The sequence below is a fragment of the Aquarana catesbeiana genome, linkage group LG03 (genome assembly GCF_042186555.1).
Source record: "Aquarana catesbeiana isolate 2022-GZ linkage group LG03, ASM4218655v1, whole genome shotgun sequence".
Lineage (NCBI taxonomy): Eukaryota > Metazoa > Chordata > Amphibia > Anura > Ranidae > Aquarana > Aquarana catesbeiana.
Window position 1 is genome coordinate 703007121 of NC_133326.1, and position 7500 is coordinate 703014620.

Sequence of the window (7500 nt, forward strand, 5' to 3'; positions counted from 1 at the left end):
CTGTAAAAAAAACCCCAAAACTAGTGGGTTCTGAGAGGAGTTTTTCCAGCTGTAAAAACGCTCTAATGTCAAAAAATGCACAAAAAAAAAAATGTTAAAAAACATTCTTGCAAAAATGTTGAAAAACGTTGAAAAACTCACTGCAAAGCTACTGGTGTTTTTATAACATTATTACAACGTCCAGTGTACATGAGGCCTAAGGCTTCTGTACACTGCTGCTGGTAAACGGACGTGGTAGGTAGGTAGGTAGTGGTAGGTCCAGATAGGTCTAGGGACCCTCCCTAATAAAGGTTTATCCCCTTGATCACCCCCTGTCACCAGTGATCACTGTATTAGTTTAGCTAGTTTTTTTTTTTTAGCATCAGGGACCCGCCGTATATTACCTAAATAAAGGTTTAACCCCCTGATCACCCAGCGGGTGATATCAGTTAGGTTTTAGTGTCAGATAGGGTCTGCGTCACCCCAGGCAGTGTCAGATTAGTGCCAGTAGCGCTAACACCCACGCACGCACCGTACACCACCCTTAGTAGTATAGTGTCTGAACAGAACAATATCTGATCTGATCAGAACTATATTAGCGTCCCCAGCAGTTTAGGGTTCCCAAAAATGCAGTGTCAGTGGGATCAGCCCAGATACCTGCTAGCACCTGCGTTTAGCCCCTCTGCCCAGCCCAGCCCACCCAAGTGCAGTATCGATCGATCACTGTCACTTACAAAAACACTAAACACATGACTGCAGCATTCGCAGAGTCAGGCCTGATCCCCTGAACATTTTTTTTGTAGCATTTGAAGCAGTCACTGACAGTCAGGTGAGGTGCTTTTTTCCTGTGAGTCTCACTAGTGTACCAGTAAATTTAGAGACTACAATGTCAAATGGAAGGTACACTAGTGAAGAGGCCTACACGTTTCTGAGCATGACAGATAGTGAAGAGGAAGTCACTCATCTGTCAGATTCAGGCTCAGAATATGAACTGGTAGACAGCAGCGACACCCTGACAGATAGCTCTGATGACGGAGTTGTGGTCTCTGCCAAGGTCAGGCGTACCTGACCCCATCCTTCTGCTGTCGCTGAGGTGCAAGAACCGCAGGGCTCTCGTATGGAGCAGAGAAGTACTAGCGCCGCTCATCCTTCTGGTGAACTGGCAAGTACCAGCGGCCTAGTACACCCTGGTTGTACATTCAGCACTGCAGTAACACTTGGTGACGTGGCGAGTTCCATAAGTGCAGTTCAAGGTGGTGAAGTGGCAAGCACAAGTAGTGTCCCGCTGCCACCAAGAAGAAGACAAAAACAGGCCCGTCGTGCCCATAGTGCTTTTCCTGCTGCATTCGCCAATCCTAATTGGGGGCCCACCACTTCTGCAGCACCCGTTCTTCCCCCATTCACTGGCCAACCCAGAATTCAGGTGAAAACTGTTGATTTTACATCACTTGATTTGTATTTGCTGTTTTTCACGGAAGATCTCTATAGATCTATTGTGGACCAAAGCAATTTGTATGCTGGTCAATTCATTGCTGCTAATCCCCAGTTGACCCTTGCCAGAGATTGGAGACCTATTATGGTCTCTGAATTGAAGCTCTTCCTGGGCATATCCCTCCTCATGGGCATAACTAAAAAGCGTGAGTTGCGGTCATATTGGTCCACTGACCCAATTCAATTCACCATATGCCCGTGTTCTCTGCCTCCATGATCGGGCACGATACGAGCAGATCTTGCGGTTCATGCACTTCAAATGATAATGAACTCTGTCGTCCTCGGGGTGACCCTGGATTTGATCCGCTCTACAAAATTCGGCCCCCCGTTAACCACTTCAGCCAACAGTTCGCAGCCTTGTTTACTCCCGTTCAAGTTGTCTGTGTTGAGTCCCTGAATAAGTTTTTTGGCTGCTTGTCCATCAAACAGTATCTTCCCAGCAAGCATGCCAGATATGGGGTCAAGATGTATAAGGTCTGTGACAGGGCAACAGGCTATACATGTAGTTTTATGGTTTACGAGGGAAAAGATAGTCACGTAGAGCCGGAGAGCTGCTGTACTACACACACACACACACACACACACACAATTTATCTTGCACTTTGTTCAATTAGTTATTTTTCTATTTTCTTGCAATTGATTTGTTATAATTGCATCCTTACAAGGTATTTGTTTGTTTTTCAATATGTTTTCCAGGTAAATGAGTGTTTTATTCTCATTCTGACCAAGACATTTGTGCATTGCAATAAACACACAATCACTTTGAACTTTTTTAATCAGTATTTATTTATTGAAAAAAAAGTTTTTCAAGCATCAATCAGTGGTCATATAAATAGATTATTATGGGGTTTTTTAACATGTAATACTGCCTACGGTACCAGTCAACATTTTGTTCTATTTAAAGTAATGTATAGAAGGTAGGGCCTGAAAGCGACTCAAGCCCAGGGGCCCCCACCACCCTAAGTCTTGCCCTGCCAAAAACAACTTGAAACAATGACAAACCCACACAATTCCATCCCTGTGCCTGGATTTCAGAGACCATGCCCAGGGTATACCATGCACCTCTACCTACTGTTAGTTTCAAGGAACACCCTAGTTCCATGACTAACGTGACATCAGTATCCTTTAGGACAAAGAAACAAACTTGTCTATGTCCTAAATAATACCCAGGTGCTTCCTTCCCAGCAAAGATCTTTCCATCCAGAACCCAGAGTGAAATATCTTCCTAACATTTCTTGTTCACCACCGTGTATTGACCTAGCACACAAAGGATATCATGGTCATGCTTTAGACAGAGGGAAATATCAACCTGACTCCAGCTTCCATCCTCTCTGATCACATGTGGGTAATTTAGCCTCAGATGCAACAAGGTAGAATCCCCAGTCAGTAAGCCCATTGATACCACCAAATACACAGACTGAGTCTACACTTCTGTATATTGAATCAATGAGGAAGTATAACATCTCTCATAATCCAAACTAGCACAGCCCATCCAGGCATTCGACTACCACCTTGGATTAGTGTAAGAGATGTGTTTTGGCAAAATTTTAATGAGCTATGATGCTAACTCATAAGGCCACTGTCCCTCATACAGAGACTGTACAATCAGCTTGAAGTTGGTTGATACCTCCGCCTGCCCCTGGACTTACTCCTGCACTTAGAGACACCTTTTTTTCTTTTCATTTTACTTCCAGAATTTGCTTCTCTCTTCAAGTTCTGCCAGAAGTGCATGAAGACCCTCTTTTATTTCTACATAGACTGATATCTGCTTGGTCTGTTACTCAGAACACCCTTATACACACTTTTACAAGGACTATAATCAGCCTTAACATTTCCCCACCACCACTACCTGCCTTTTTTCTTTTCTTTTGATTATAGTCCTTGCCCATGGAAAAACATATGACACAATTTGCAATGGTGGTGGAACCGTCCTACACATAAATACTACAATTAGACATCATTTATGAGTCAGGAGTTATGTTTAACAACATAGGGAGAACAGACAACTTCTCTACATAAAGTGACATGTTCAAAACCCAGAACCTCAGTGCTTCTAGGCAGAAGTGCTAACCTGTAAGCCACTGTGCTTTTACATGTGGAGCCCTCCTACACATAAATATACATATACTGCATTTCCTTGGACAATCTGGACATATACAGTAGATGGTGGAATTACATTGGTCAGGAGTTATTCTTCTCAATTTATTCTGTGATATTTGGTGATTCTTGGTGTGTGAGTGTAGAATAGTGATGTTACCCTCTGATTTTTAGGAATGACATTTTTATTTCTGATGTTGGTACACATATCACATTTTTGGGGCTCAAATTAAGATCATTTGGAAGTAATAAAAAACAAAAACACAAAATTGTGACTCATTTTAAATTTGCATCAGCAATGATATTGTTTGTGGTTTGTTAAGACACCTGTGTGAGTTTGGGGTAAAGATTGTTGTGAGATGGACAGCAACAAGTGAAAGTGACAGAGTAAAATATATTTTACAAAAACGTGAAAATATTCCACATTGTAGTATTCTTAAAAACAAAATAGATGACGAAGAAGCAACATTGTTGCAAGGACAATTTCTTTGAGAGAAATATACATTCATCTCAACATGAAAAGTATTTATTGGGAAAGTTACAATTGTACCATTAGAATTAATGGCTGAAACTTGCATTGGGCTACATAACTCTCATTTTCACTCCCAAAAATGCTTTTTAACCCAGCACTAATTTTGGTATTTACTATAGCTCCCTGTAAAAAAGCCATGGGAGCTAAAATAAGAGTAGTTTAGATGTCTGAGCATGCTCAGTTGTACTGGCACCTCGTTGTAAAGAGACTTTATCACTTCTCAGACTTTTAAAGATATTTCAGTGTATGATATCACTTTTTCACACACTTTAAAAGCAGTTTAACTTTAAACAATATACCGCATATTTTAGTATCAGTTAGGCGATCATATCATACTCTAACCATTATTTCCATGTGCAATACTCCAGGTCCTAACAAGAGTAAGGATTTGGGCGCTATGGTAAGTTTGATTTTGGGAGTATTTGTTCACCAGCGCATTGGGCAGAGTGATGATGCTGGAACTTTTGTTTGGTGCTGTTCCAATGAAATGTATGAAGATGACTGTTTGAAGAAAACATGCAAATTTCCACATTCATTGATGATATGGAATTACATGTCAGTTAAAGGTCATTAAAGAGGAAGTAAACCCTGATGGGTTTTACTTCCTCTTTTGCTCACTGCAAAGCGTGCAAATGAAAAGCATAATGGGCTAGTATGCATCGCATACTAGCCCATTATGTGCCACTTACCTGCAAAAGAATTCAGTGCCCTGTGTAGGCAGCATCCATCTTCTGGCCCCTCTTCCTTCCGGGCCACACACTCCGGCTCTGTGATTCTCCGAAGCCGCGTGACGCGCATGTGCACGGGAGCCACGATTAATGGCACAGGCTAAGGAAGAAACGGCACTTAGTTTAGTTTCTTCTCTGCGCATGCGCCGTTGGAATCTTTGGTGGACTACAAGTGAAATATCTCCTAAACGGAGATATTTCCACTACCTATAGGTAAGCCTTATTCTAGGCTTACCTATAGGTAGAAGTCCAAAAAGTGGGTTTACAACCACTTTAAATCTTCAATAAATGCACACGTTTATATTGAGGTTTTGGACACTTTTCTTATTTCATCAATTGAAGGGATGTTTGGTGATGATGACATTTTTCAGGATGTAATCTGATGCAGATGTTTGTTTTAGAACTGCAAAGTGCATGGTGATTCCATAAAATTTTTCTCAGAATTGAGTGATTTCATATTTTTTTTCCTCTGCTTGATCTGCAAAAACAGTTGCAACTGACTACAGTTTTCTTTCTTTTTTAATTTTTTAAAACTGTTTCTTAAAGTCAGAAGGTTGGAATGGTAAATGAAAATAGTTTTGAGGCACGTCTGATTATTTTTTTTCTACACAAATCAAAAATGTAATAAACATTTTCCAAGAGTAGTGATTCCATACTTTTTGCCATGGGGTTGTAAACAGTACACTGTTCGGGTTGTGTGATTTTTTTTTTCGAAAACTTGGTCGTGTTGGACATCTGCTGTATCAGGGAATGTGGAGTTTTAGGTAGGCAACTGTTCTTCACCACTTTTTTCTTTCTCATTCTGTAATTTTATGCTAGGTTGCCCGGTCCGTTTAATGGGGAATGGTTATATAAGCTTTATTCTGTATTTAAATATGATTTGCTGGAATTGTGTGGATTGTATTGACACCTGATACAGAAATGTCTGTTTTGGGATATTTACTTCTGATGGGATTTCAGTGCTATCCCTTTGTATGTTAATGTTGACTAGTGGTTATATTGTTCTGTATTCCTGACCCGTCAGTATGTACCTTGTTTTGCTGTATTTTGTAAAAATTTGTAAAAGTACCTTAACAAAAAAAAAAAAAAAAGATGAGTGCAGAGTGAATGTAGACTTATGCCCTGTACACACGATCGGTTGTGCCGACAACAAAATCCATGTTTTTTTCCGACGGATGTTTGCTCAAACTTGTCTTGCATACACAAATCTAGTTAGAAATCCTGAACGTCAAGAACGCGGTGACGTACAACACGTACGACGAGCCGAGAAAAATTAAGTTTAATAGCCAGTGCGGCTCTTCTGCTTAAATCCGAGTATGCATGGAACTTTGTGCGTCGGAATTGTGTACACACGATTGGAATTTACGAGAACGGATCCAGCTCTCAAATTTTGTGTGATGGAAATTTTGATGGAAAATGTCCGATGGAGCCTACACACGGTCGGAATTTCCGACAACAATCTCCCATCGAACATTTTCCGTTGGAGAATCTGACCATGTGTACGGGGCATGGGAGTGAACAGAGAGGTGATCTGTGTTGGGATCTTGGTAACTTTCCTTGTGGCAATTGTTCTCATTGTCCTTTTATGGATAAAAAGAGAGTTGTGACTTTACCCAATGGAGAGAAGTTTGAATTGCAGTACTTTGCCAATTGTAATAGAAAAAGTGTAGTTTATCTATTATCCTGTGATTGTGGTGCTTTTTAAATTGGCAATGACAAAGCGAGTATTTTAGTGATGTATATACAAACATGTCACAGCATGGGGGTAGGTTATCTATACCTGGCCTGCAGTTTCCTGTTTGTTGTATACCTCCTTGCTGCAGTAATCTGCTAGATCTATGAGCCCACTCACATGTGCTACTGACTTCTGTGTTCACCTATGGGCGTCCCCTGCTCTTCTGTGGATTTATATGCCTTTCTATTCTATCACTTCCTGGCTTTCCTCCCAGTCTGCTTCCCTATGTAGCAGTATAGTTGCCACTTGTAACAAACATCCACCATATCACCCCGCTGCCCGACCTCCATATATCACATCTGAGACAATGAACAGTCATTTGCTTTGTTTTGTTTTTGTTTATTGGGGGGATAACTTGGTTGGGGAAAGGGGTATATGGGATGCCCTTAGATCAAGTACTTTGCCATCATATTTATAGATTTGAACTTAGTTTGAGCCTGAAGAAATGATGCGCATGTATAACAGCTACAGTCTCTTCCCTGCATCACCATGCAGATTATTGCTCCTCCTCTGTGTAACTCCTGCAGAGTATTGCTCCTAGGACTTCCTCATCGATGACCGTGTAAAGACGAGGATTTCACCCATGACCGTGTACGGGTGAGGTTCCCAGAGATCCTTCCCTCCTGCACAAAACGTATACTGAAGCACGTTAATTTCTTGTCACATGTTCTTCTATGTGCAAAAGATCCCACTCTGAATAGTCTCTTATGGTAACTCTGATTGGTTGCTGCTACTAGGCCAGAGGCCTGCAGTACCTCTTCCCAAAGGCCTAGTAGTTTAAAAGCATGTGCTGAACGGTGGACTACTGTTCCCAGCTAGCCGACCTTGCAAATCCTGTGCCCTCAGACCACATCAATTTGACACAACTCCCCACAGTCTCTCCTCTGATCCAGGACTCCTCATCAATGACCGTGTAATGATGAGGACTTCACCAATGA

The 7500-nt window shown here is 41.4% G+C and overlaps 1 protein-coding gene across 2 annotated transcripts in view; it reads left to right on the forward strand.

Annotated features, from left to right (window-relative positions):
- LOC141133608 (NACHT, LRR and PYD domains-containing protein 3-like) overlaps positions 1-7500 on the forward strand; it is a 219622-nt gene that overhangs the window by 1025 nt on the left and 211097 nt on the right. The window lies entirely within an intron of this gene.